This window comes from Molossus molossus, unplaced genomic scaffold (genome assembly GCF_014108415.1).
Source record: "Molossus molossus isolate mMolMol1 unplaced genomic scaffold, mMolMol1.p scaffold_m16_p_23, whole genome shotgun sequence".
In the NCBI taxonomy this organism is placed as follows: domain Eukaryota; kingdom Metazoa; phylum Chordata; class Mammalia; order Chiroptera; family Molossidae; genus Molossus; species Molossus molossus.
In genome coordinates this window covers 8155473-8168450 of record NW_023425359.1, presented here as the reverse complement: position 1 = coordinate 8168450, position 12978 = coordinate 8155473, and the positions used below count along the sequence as shown (strand labels likewise).

The 12978-nt window shown below is 51.9% G+C and overlaps 1 pseudogene; it reads left to right on the top strand.

Annotated features, from left to right (window-relative positions):
* Positions 1-282: 282 nt before the first annotated feature.
* LOC118640743 lies at positions 283-11203 on the top strand (annotated as a pseudogene).
* Positions 11204-12978: the final 1775 nt, after the last annotated feature.

The following is a 12978-nucleotide window of genomic DNA, read 5'->3' as shown; positions in this document are numbered from 1 at the left end:
GGGGGTGGGGGTCACCTCGGAAGGCCGCCCCGAAGCTTGGAAGCCAGAGGCTGCGGGCCTGCGAGAGGGCCGCGGGAGGCCGGGGTTGGGGGGGGGGAAGATGAGGCCGAGGAGGTGTGAATGCGGGGACGGGGCTGGGGGACCCGGGCAGCCGAGGGGCCTCCGCGTCCTCCGAGCGCCCTCGAGGGAGGGGCTTACCTCCTTGCTGCGCCGGCCCGTCCTCCGCGCGTGGCGCAGCAGCCAGGAACGGCCCGCTGTCCCCCGCGCTTTCCTCTGAGCAAGATGTCGCCGACGGCGCGGCGGCCCGCGTTCCTGCGGCAGCCCGCTGGCGAAGACGCCGCCTCAGTCCCCGGAGCAGACGCCTCCCCCGCGCGCTCCCGGCCCCGCTCCGTGGGGGCGGCAGCTTCAGTGCAGAGCGCGGGGCACGACGATGCCGGCGTGTGGGCCAGCCCGGGGCACCAGACCCAAGTCGCCGTACCTCTGTCCGATTAGGCACCCACCACTGCAGGAGGCGTCACTTAGGGTCTGGAGTTGCTGCCCTGTCCTCGTCCGATAAGCCAGCCAGCGACACTGCGCTCCCTTCCTAACACACCTGCGCTGGTCGCGTTTCCAGAAACAGCCCCAAGCCCACACTTTGGCTCCTGCTTCCTTCCTCTCTGTTCACAACTGTTACTGTGGCTTTAACCCATTTTTACGTTTTAGTATAACGCCTTGTCTACACCCCAAACATATTTAAACTATTCATTCAAACCGCCACACCACCCTCTCAGAGACCCATTTACACATATTAACTTGACATTCTGTTGCATTGTGCAGAGGTATACAATGTTGCTGTAGTTGTTACAGTTTCTAAAGTGGCCCCACACAGATTCTTCCCCCTTTTTTAAAGAAGCCTTGGTACACTAGTTACAAAGAGATTTGAAAGAAAAGAAATTTGGAAAACCGAAAGTATTTAGCAGTTGAAGAGCAAGCCTGGGCTGTGAGTGAGTGGTCCTTCCAGCTTCCATACTGGGATTTCCCCACTTCACCAACTATTCCCCATTCGGTCTGAGTCCTGTCTCTGCCCCTCATCATAGCTAAATGATCCAGAGGGTAGACATTGCCCAATAGGACCAGTTAGACTGTTCTGAGAACTTGAAGTTGGTAGTCCAGAAGTCATTAGCACTGGATTGTTCATGACAGTTTTCTGGAGAGACACTCCGTGCCCCCCCCCCCCACCCCCCCCACCCCCGGCTGTGGACATCCCCACAGTGGCCCTGACTTCTCCCAGTTTTACTTGCTGTTTCCTGAGATAACGTTCTCGTGCATTTCCCTTTTGTGTAAACCGGCTGGGGTTTATTTCTGATGGTTGCAACCAAAAGAACTGGACGGTGTGCAGTCACATGAGAAATGTAGGACACAGTCTGTTTCAGTTAGCTCTGGCTACGTAATTTACCAACCCAAAACTCAGTGGTTTAAAACAACTAAAATGTACCATCTCTCACATTTCTGTGGGTTAACTAGCAGCCCCCCTCTGCTGGTGTAGACTCGCTCACACGGTTGCATTCAGCTAGAAGAGGAGCGGGGCAGGAAGGTTCAGGATGGCCCACTCACATGCCTGGCAGTGGCTGGCTACCGGCGAGAGAGAAACATCGACGTGAAGGGACACATCGAGTGGCTGCCACCCGCACGACCAACCAGGGCCGGGGACAAACTGCAACCGAAGTACGTGCCCTTAGCGGGAACCAAACCCGGGTCTCTCCGGACCGCAGGCCGACGCTCTAACCACTGAGCCAAACCGGCCAGGGCCCGGCTGGGCTGTCTTGATCTCCTGTCTGTGGGATTGTCCTCCAGAAACTAGCCTGGTGTCTTCACTGGCCCACTCTTCTGAGAGGGTAATAACAGAAGCTGGAAGGTGTCTGAAGGTCATAGACATTTCTTCTGCTGCATCTAAGGCTCAAATACATGGGTGAGTGAAAGTTAAGTTTACAATTGTATGTGAAACAGTTCATTCTTGTATTATTATTTATTAACTACTGTATTATTTTCCATAGGAACAACTGTAAACCTACTACTGCCCACCCCTGTAAGTCACAAGGCTAGCCCAGAATCAACGAGAGAGAGCGAGAGAGAGAGAGAAACTCTACCTCTGAACAAGAGGAGCAGCAGCAACTTACATTGCAAAGAGGCACGCACACTGGATGGAGGAATATGTGGCCATATTACAATCACACAACCACACACACAATAAGTATACAAGGTATGATACCATGTGTTGTATAATTAAAAATAGGATTATGGATGCTTTGTTTTACTTTTCCCTATTTTGCACAATTAAGTGTATTACTTTTTTAAAGTGCTATTACTAGTCAGAGCTCATCCACTTGGAAGTGACATAGACCCAATTCAGTCAATTTACATAGTTAGGCTGGTTATTGGCTTTGGCAGAGCTAGGCCCTGGGATCTAGTCGCTGTCACTGGGACTCATTCCTTCTTTCTGTCTGAGCTCTGCCTTCCTCCTGGGGGGTAGTTCTTCTTCTCCCACTGCAAATGGACTTTGTCCACACAGCTGGAGGAAATGCTGGTTGTAGCCCCAAGCTTATGTTTTCTTAGCTGAAGACCACCAGCAAAAGAAAACTTGGCATTCCAGTGATAAAGATTCTGTCACATGCTTAGCTGTTGTCAGGGGTAGGAGGTGATTTGATTGTTCAGCCTGAGTCACATGCCCATTCCTGTAGGTGAGGATAGGGTAGGAGGCCGAGATTGGCAGCCCCATGAGGACCACGGGAACGGGGAAGGACGGCTCCCCAGAAGGAGTAGGCGGATAAAACATATGCCCATCTATATATTTGTGTTAAATAAGAACAGGATGCGAAAGGCCTAATTAGACAGCACTTAAGGGAGGAAAAACCCTCTGGGATATAGTTGATCATAAGTGAGGTATAGCTGTTAAGAAATCAAATACAATCATAACCTATATCCACCAAACTGCAGCCTATATCAGAGGAGGTCAACCTCTCTCTAAGAATTCTCTGTTCACCCTGGCCAGTTTGGCTCAATGCTTAGAGCATCAGCCTGTGGACCAAAGAGTCTCAGGTTCAATTCAGGTCGAGAGCATATACCTCGGTTGCGGTTCAATCCCTACTGCTGTTGATTTGTTCTGCAGATAGAATCAGGACCAGTGAGCAGAGATTACAAAATATAACTGTGGCAAATGTCACGGACCTGGAAATTGTTTCTTTCGCAAGTAGGAAATTTAGGTATGTCCTAAGGGGCATAGAGAGGCTGGAAATGGGCAGGCACCAAAGGGACCCCAGAGGCCAGGCATCACGGGCCTCCTGCCCCCCCCCCCCTTGGTAGAAGGAGCCCGTGGAAGGGCCTCTCCATGGGGGAGACTGAGACACCACTAGAAGGAAAATCTGACACTGGCCTCCTGAAAGATCACCAAAACCAGGTGTCTGCTCCACAGGCATGCAGATGCGGTGTAAGAAAACCTGCTGTCGACAGGTCTGCGATGGCAGCCCCACAGAGGGATGCCGCAGGCTGTTCCCCACCTCCAGGGGGTGCAGCTGAACTTCCTGCTCCCTGCTCTCCAGGGCCTCCCCGCTGAGCCTGGTCGTCACGCCCTCCCTCGGGGTGCCGGGGTGCCGCACCATCCTATGCCAATAACCTCGTCCTTCCAGCCAGGAAGGCCTTCTTCCGGGTTTCCTCGCCTCGACTGGTCCTTCTTTCTCAGGTGTTCTCCATGCCACGTGCTCGCTCCCACATCTGATTCCTCCACAGGGGCTCCCGCCCCGTGCGTCTGCGCTGTGCTGCTGCCTCTCTCTCTGTCTCCGGACACAAGCAAACTCAGGGGGCCCTAGCCACTCGATCTTTCTTATTAATCCACCTCCCAGTGTAATCGCTAAAGAGGCTATACATTTCTCCCGGTCTCCCTTGCAACTAGAGTGCAGTCATGAAAGCTAAACTCTTAGAATCAGGGTCTACTTGAACCAGAAGAGGGACCAGAGGACCTCCCGGAGCAGCAGTGGCCACCGTCCTTAGGCAGCCGGAGCCGGGGCTTTAGAAACAAGCCGCAGCCTGGTACCCCAGGGGAGAAGCTGTCTCTGGGTCTCTTCCTCGCAGAGCCCCAAACCTGCTTTTTCAGAGCTTCTGGAAGCCACCCAAGCAACTTTTAAACATGTGTCTTTTCTCCTAAAATTAGCATAGTTGATTTCCCTGACTAGCATTTAAGCATTTTAATACACTGGGCTGCTGACTCGTTCCTCCTCTCTGGTATGCTCCCCAGTTTCCTTGGCAGCTTCCTATTCCTCCTCCTCCTGCTTTGCAAAGGAAGGTCCTCCCCCATTCTCTCTTCTCCCCTCTCACACCACCTCTGGCTCACAGCCAGTGGTCCCCTCTGTGTACCATGGCACAGTACCTCCAGGCCCTCCCCTCCCCACGGGCTCAGACCCCCTGGCCATTATCCCCTGTGCACAGCTTGCCAACACCTCAACCCAGGGTTCAAATCTACCATCTTGCTCCCCCACCAACCCTTATTTCTGGATTCCCCATTTCTGTCGGTGGCATTTTTCATTTTCCCAGTTACAGGGTCAAAATGTCGTCATCATCCTGGAGACTGGGTGCCCACTTGCAGTCACTTGCCACAGTGATTATGTCTCTCAGATGGGGTCTCATGTGTCCATCTCCTTTCTTATCACCTTGGTTGGGGTTGACCAGCCACATTGTCTCAGGTGGGGACACCTCACAAGCATCAAGCCCCTTTCCTGGCCCTGCAGAGAGCAAGGACCTGATCCATATGAGGGGTCCGCATCCAGGGGCAGGCTGGCTGGGTTACCACCCCACGAGGCCTTCCCTGCCACGGCCACAGGGGAAGCCACAGCTGTAGGGAGAGCTCAGCTGTAGGCGGGTCCAGACGCTGACTGAGAGCGAAGAAAAGACCATTGTAAAACCCTCCAGTACAGCTCAGTGTGGCTTCACTGCGCACTGTCCCTTCTTGTCTATAGCGAACATGGGCAGGAACCATCAACTAGAAAAACCTAACAGATAGTTCCTTTTATATGGACAAGTTCTAGACTAAGCATTGGTTTTACTGGATTATCCCTGGCAGACATAACCTTACTTCTCAAGGTCATGCCAACCACAGGAAAAATCAAGATACGCACTGAAAACCACGAAGTACTTAGCTCGAGTTCCCACGCAGAAGCCTGGAGGACCCCCCCCCCCCAGGTGGCCCGGGGCCCTGTTCAGGGGAAGAGGGCTCCTGGGCAGACAACACCAGCCACAAACACGGCTCCAGCAGAAGTCAGGTGACCCACCCTCCTACCGCATCGGGGCTCCTGGAGTGCCCCCGGGAAAGCCCCCCACGTCCCTCACTCACTGAGAAGAGGAAAGGAGAGGTTCGGTGCCAGGGCCGCGGACCCCAGACCCTGATCTTGAGCCCCAGCTGAGCTCCTCCCGGGAGCGGTCCCGCCCTGGTACTAGGTCTGGGGTGAAGACCCCTGCCTGCGTCTTTTCAGGCAGCTAAAACAAAGTGCCACAGACCAGGTGGCTTACACACAACAGAAATGCTTTTCTCACGGCTCTGGAGGCTGGGAGTCTGAGATTCAGGTGCCACATGCTTGGGTCCTGGTGAAACCCGCTTCCTGATTCACAGCCAGCCTTCCTGCTGTGTCCTCATGCCCAGGAACACGGAGGGGACTCTCGCTGGGGCCGCTTTTATAAGGGCACCGATCCCATTTGAGAGGGCTCCGCCCTTATGACCTGATCACCATCCAAAGGCCCCCACTTCATAACACAATCATCTTGGGGAGGAGGTTTCAACATATGGGTTTGGGGGAACACACACATTCAGACCACAGCACGCCCTGGTTTCTCTGCCTTCCTCCACCACCGGTGCCTTTGACCTCCTAGCGCCTCCCCTGACCAGCCTGGCCAGCTCACCTTCCCTCCCTTCCTCCCTCTCTCCCTCCCTCCCTCCCTTCCTGCCTTCCTCCCTCCTCTTTTCCTCCTTCCTTCCTCTCAGTTTCTAGCCCAGTCTCTTTCTCTGTCTTTCTCTGCCTCTGTCTATCTCCCCCTCCCTCCCCCCTCTTGCCCCCACCCCCTTCTCCCTCCTGGCCTTGCACAGTGCCTCTGTCTCCTTCCAGAACAGCTCCCTTCCCTGATGTTTCCACTCTTGGTCCCATCTAACAAAGAAGCAAAAATACCCCCAACCACCTTGACTGCTCGATAAGGAGCCCTCAAGCCCGGAGAAGCGGTGTGATGGCCGGGGGTGCTGTGGGACGCTGTGCGCAGACTCATCTGGCTGCGGGGGTCATGCCTGCTTTGGCACATGGCCCAGACCGCAGCTCTCGCTGTCTTGCTCTGGGGTGTAGAATGCTGAGCCCTGGGGTGCCTGCTGTGTGCATTTCTGAAGAAACTCTGGCCCTATCTGCATATACTGTGTCACTTCACCACCACCCAGATTGAGACACCAAGCTTCATAATGGTCATGAGCCAATGGACAGTCTACTTTCCACTTAGTTAGGTGGCATGGAATAGCTACACTCCAGGTTTCCCCCCCAGAAAACACAGTTTATTATAAAAGGACAGCCCTGGCCAGTTTGGCTCAGCGGTTGAGCGTCAACCTGCGGACCAGAGAGTCCCAGGTTCGGTTCCCGCTAGGGGCACGTGCCACTAAAAGGAAAAAACAAAAAAGAGAATATAAAATAAAAGGATAAAACTCAGAACAGCCAGACGGAAGAGGGCCCAGAACAAGGTGTGCAGGGAGCGGGGCGGAGAACGCCCCCCACATCCCCACGTGTTCACCGAATCCTGTCCTTTTTGTTGTCTTTATGGAGGATTCGTTACATAGGCATGAGCGATTAAATCATTGGTCATCTGTGACTGATTCAACCTCCGGCCCCTCTCCCGTCCCTAGAAATCAGGGGGCACTGAAAATTCCAACCCTCCAATCGAGGTTGGTTCCTCTTGAAACCAGCACCTCCATTTCAGGTACCTGGTAGATGGACAGCCCCGCTGTCTTCATTGAACAGATCTATTCGGCGCACAAATATCTTTTCTCAAATGGGGCGTGAAGGGTGGTTAGAGCACTGACCTAGAACAGGCACTGCGTTTGCAAAAATCTCTCTGCTAATTTAAGCACAGACGGTTCATCAGGCTGTGCTCTCCGGGTGGTCGGCTGTGCATGGCCAGTGCCAGGCCCCCTCCGGGACTTCCTGCTTCCTCCTGCCTCCGGTGAAAAGCTCCTCGGTTTCAGCCGGGTGACACAGACCGACGGTGGCTCCATGCTTCTCATGAGGCCGCGTCTGTCTCCTGGGCCTGGGCAGACGGGAGCCCTGATGCCTGAGGTGTGGCACGAAGCCGTGGCGAAGCAGGCGCCATCCGAGCCCCTGCGATGTTCTGCATGGCTCTACAAGGAGCAACGTGTGCATGTGGCTTCTTCAACATCCTGTTATCTTTCTCTCAAGGGAAGGTTCAGGGGCAGCAGAGTATTTCAAAAGGAAAAAAAAAATGTATTTGCAAAAAGGGGCAAGGGAGCCAGACTTCAGTAGGACTCCTCATCCAATAAAAAAAATCCTGGAGGTGTCTAATGTTAAAACCCCCCCGAAATGACCATGTTTGCACCTGTCTTTCCTGGTGGGAGATGTCAAGTCCTCAGGATGGTCATCCACACGTGTCTTACAGCCTCGGATCCCACCCTGGAAAGTCAGGGGTGAGAGTCTGGACTTACAGGGAAGGCTCGGGATTTTGTTCTTTGGAGACAAGAACTAGACGGAGTGATGGTTTTATCATCATTTTCTATGAAGGTACAAAGTGTCTTTTTTCCCTGACTTCGGAAAACGATCAGTTTCCACATGATGAATCATTTGTTTACATTTGATCTATTTTCTCCTTATTACAATATCATTCCAGGCCCTTCAAAGACATAAATCCCAAATCAGTATCACTCCTAAGAGGACACCTCTTTCTTCTACTCAGATCAGGTAGCTCATGAAGCCATAAGGAAAAGTGGCTTACACGAAAGTGACATGTCATTTCACATTAAAGAAGTCGAGAGACAGCCCTGGCCAGGGTTGCTCAGTGGTTAGAGCATCGGCCTGCACCCCGAAGGGTTGCGGGTTTGATTCCCAGTCAAGGGCACATACCTGGTTGCAGGTTCGACCCCTGGCCCCAGGTGGGGCATGTGCAGGAGACAACCAATCGATGACTCTCTCTTTCTCTCCACACCGCCCCCCCCCGCCACTCTCTCAGAAAAAATATCCTCAGCTGAAGATTAACCAAAGAAAAGAAAAGAAGAGACAAAGTGATGCCCAGGCTGCTTAATTCTGTGTCTTTCAGCTTTTTTCTTATTCCCTGGACACCCTCTGAGATGCAGAAATCATCACATCAGTTGGTTTTAATGAAGCAGAAGCATGTTTTGAAACAGCATCATTCTTGGTACTTCCTTCTTACCCTGTGACTCATTCATCGTTCAAGAGCCCAAGCTCTGCTGCTTCAGGAGAGCTGAGCTCAGACAGCAGGGTATCCTTGGCTTTGACTTCTGAGCCAGGGTCTTGAAACCCATGCCAGAGACCAGTGCTGGAGTCAGAGCTTCTGTTTGTAGCATCGACCTCCTGAGTAAGAGTTTTAAGGGTATTGGAGTCTCATAAAGGACACAGAACAAAAGGATCGTGCACACACACACACACACACACACAAGTACGCACTTGAAAAAGCTCTTGCTTGGCCTGTTTCCCCACCACTCTGAGGGGAGAAAACCTTTCTGGGTTGGGGACTTGGGCCTGTTCTGCCAAGAAGACCCAACTCTGACTCTAATTCCTTCTCTTCCAGTACTGTGCCTCTGAGAAGTACACTGATTTATTCATTTACTCATTGAATGTATATTTTGCCCCTTCCCAAACAGAGACTGTGTTGGGTTTGGATCCCACCAGCGAACAGTTAAGAACAGATCTGAGCTCTGAGGGTGATGTCCATGGGGTCCTACCTGCCCATCATGCCACCTTGCCCACATGCCTCAACTCTCTTGGAGGGATACTCAGAGATAACAGTAGGGGTTGAACTGTAGCCCCCAAAATTCATATGTTGAAGCACCAACCTCTAGAACCTCAGAATATGACCTTATTTGGAGACAGTATCTATAGAGGGGCAATGAAGTTAAAATGAGGTTATTAGAGCGGACCCGACTCCAACGAGACTGGTGTCCTTATAAAAAGGGGAACTTGGAGACAGACATTTACACGGGAGAATGGCCATCGACAAGCTACAAAGAGAGGCCTGGAGCAGATCGTCCTTCAGAGTACTCAGAAGCAACCAGGTGCTGACACCTTGAACTTGGACTTCTGGCCCCCATAACTGGGAGATAATCAACTTCTGCTGTTTTAACCGCTCAGCCTGTCACACTTCGTTAGAGCAGCTGGATGCAGGAACCCACCCAAACCCTGCAAGCCCTCGTCTCCTGGCACGAGCACACTGAAGTCTGTCCCTGCCTATGTCTGTCCATCCGTGTGTCCCTCTCACCCTTCGCAGCAGGTGGGCAGGTCGGATGTGAAGTCGAGTGACTTTTGGATTGCTGCTCGTCCTGTTCCACCAATTCTTCTGAGGGCTATCTCTCGGGGTGCCTGCCTGCCCATAAGCCAGTGGTCCTTGTCTATGGGACTTTTCCTCTTTCCTCTCTATCAGTGGCAGAGAATACCCCTGGGCCACCTTAATGTTGGGGTGCCCCCTTCCCTAGCCATTGCTTACTAGGCCAGGGGTACAACCCTGATCAAGTTAGATCAATCAGGTGCTCTTATCCCTGGAATTCTCCTTTCGACCCGAGAGAGAATTAGAGCTTTTGCCTGTGGCTGAACTTGGAAGTATAAATTTGGAGCTGCGGGTGTCCGTTTTCTAAGGTAGGCCAGACACGCAGGAAAACCAGCTGTAGAACGGAAAGAACGAAGTGGACGTTTGAAGAGGAGGGTGGCAAGCAACAGCGAGAGGTGCCAAGGCCCTCCTGGCTCCCTGTGCAGTCCCCGCCCGCAGCCTGGCCACAACTCACACACCTAATAAGCTCCCCTCCCGCCTTTGCTTAGGCTGCTTGGGTCACTTTGTCCTGGATACAAAATCTGTAACATAACTCCCCTTCCTGTAGCTAAATACCTCTAAATGTGTACCTGTAAGCCATCTCCATAATCCAAAAGCATGTATCTGTTTTCAGTACAGTTTAGAAATGCCAATGCCCTTTTGGTGGGAAATAAATATGATAGTTGCATGTGTGTGCTTTGTATTAAGCCAAACTTCACTTCAAGTCCTAGCTCTGCTTGCTGTGTAACTTTGGACAAGTTTCTTCATCTCGTTTCGCCTTGTCTCCTGGTCGGAGCATGGGGGTGATAATAGTGCTGGGAAGACCAGGTTCACGCGCAGTGTGGCAGGTGTGTGTGTTCACACGCTTATCACTTACCTTTGACAAGGTTCCGAACTGTGATGGCATTTGTTTAATTACTTATATGTACTTGCACTGGAAAAAAATCTAGATCTGAACGCACAAAATTGGGTTTGTGGGTGATTTTAACTGTTTTTCTTTCTGCCTCTATTATTTCATTTTCAACAAAAAACACACATATAAAATAAATTAAGGGAAAATACTTTTCTTAGTCAGGGACCTGAAATCTTTTGTTAGAAAGAGTGCCATGTTGTAATCTTTGAAAGAAGATATAACCTTAAGGATCATGTAATTCAAACATTCCTCTTTATGCACAGACTAAAAAATTAATTACAAGAATATTTTGTTGGTTTCTCAGGGTGGCGGCAACGGTGACAACGGGGACCTGGCTGGCACGCACCGTGAACCCTTGTAACGCTCAGGTCACGTGGCACGAGGGGGGCGGGGCAGGGAGGAGGCTGCTCCGTGAAGTTCTCTGAGGGGCCTTTCCCAGGACTTCAACCCAAGTAAAGTCCTCATCTGTGCCTGTTTGCGGCTATTCTCTGGGCTGCTGGCCCTTCGTCCGGATGGCATTGCTCAGCAGTTACTGGGCTGTCTTTGCACCAATGTGGCTGCGGAAGTTAGTGGTCATTGTTGGGGCCGCCGCTGGAACTGGAGTCTGGGCACGAAATCCCCAGGATCGTGTCTGTTGCAGCCTGTGTTTGGGGCTTTCGACACGACAGGTCACCGGAGTTAGAAATCCCGTGCTCTGTCAACATTCTCCAATGTATATTCATCGCCTCAAGACTGGACGAGAAGTAACTTTTTAAATCCTTAAATACATTTTGTATTATAATTTTTAAAAAGAATATTTTATGAATACATATCTATGATTTACTTTGAAATGCATCAGAAATCAGTTGGATTGAAGGGTGAGTGGAGGGATGGATGGGTGGATGATAAAGCCAATGTTGAGCCCTGGCTAGTTTGGCTCAGCGGTTGGAGCGTTGGCCTGTGGACCAGAGAGTCCCGGGTTCAGTTCCCACTAGGGGCATGTACCAAAAAAACAACAAAAAAAGCCAATGTTGGCGGTACGTCCTAAGTGGCAAGCACACGGCTGATCACGGACAGTTCTCAGAGCTTCTGTTGCTTGATGTTCTTCATAATAAAATGGGGAAGTCCGTGGACACATGGACGTTCTAACTGCTCAACTGCAAAAGGTAGAGGGAAAAGCAGAAGTTCCCCTTAGCATTTACTCTCGGCCCCCACTTCTCTCCCCACAGGTAACCTCTGTACATTTCAGGGTCGCTCCTTAAACATCATCCCCTCCTTTAAAAAGTATATTTTTAAATTAATTTTTAGAGAGAGGGGACGGGAGAGGGAGAAAGAAAGAGAAACAGTGATGTGAAAGGGGACTATCGCTCGATCGAACCCACAACCTGGACATGTGCCCTGCTCGGGAATTGAACTGGTGACCTCTCGGCGCACGGGACCACGCTCAAGCCACTGAGCCACAATGGCCGAGCAATCCCCTCCTTTTTAAGATGAGGTCACTGAGACCCAGAGAAATGCCAGTTCTTGCCAAGATCTGACTGCAGCCGAGACTTCTGTCCCTCCGTCAGAGTCTTCGTCATTGTTGTCCGTGTCACCAGGGCACCGGGGCCTTCGCTGCCCTCCATTTCCCGCTCCTCCCCCACCGACAAGGGTGTCACGAGAGATGCTGAGTCCCATAGAGTGCTTTCTGTCCGTCCAACAAGCGAAGCAAACTTGTCACCCCTAGTGACAGATTTCTCCTGCCAGGGGACACCCACACCGGGCTCCAGCGTGTGCCCTCCGCTAGCTGATAACGCGCAATGTCTGCAAACCCTTCCAAAAGATGCTGCCTCCAACAAGGAGCCAGAGAAAATGATTCCAACACGCGAACCCGCCCAAACCAGTCACGGGGGTCCTTGCAAGCTAAGAGGGAAACCGATGTTTGTTCAACAGATGGGCAAAGGCGACACAGGCCAGTCACAGAGAAGAGTTTGGCCAGTAAGCGTATTCCACACACTCCGCCGAAAGTGGAGTTCAGCTTCACTAGTGACCAAAGAACCGCAAATAAAGTCAACAACCAAGACCTTTCCCACCCGTCACTTTTCTAAAGGAAAAGCTTTCTTTCGCTAATGCCCGGTGTCAGGAGGGGCGCACTCAGCCCCTTCGGCCCCGCCCCGCTCCACCCACCGCTCCTCTTCACGTTTTACTGTTTCTTCTCTTTTTCTGCAGCTAGTGGTGCAACCTTCCTGTCTGGAGTCCTCGTTTACCTCCCGTCCCAGAGTCACTTTCTTGGCTCCGCAGCCCAAGAGAACTGACCCCGTCTGGGCTATGCCGGCCGCACCCGAGGCCCTCTGGAGACCCGTGTGGTCAGCGAGTTCACTCTGCAGGAATTAGCACACGTGGAGACCTGGTCTAGAAAACACCTCAGCTGGAGCCGACACGTCCTTTTCGTAAAAGTGTGAGCCTCCCACTCTCTTGCCACTTTCAAAGCAAAAAATGCCAATGAAGAAAAGAAGGGCCCTGACCAGTTTGGCTCAGCAGCTGGAGCATCGGCCAGTGGACCA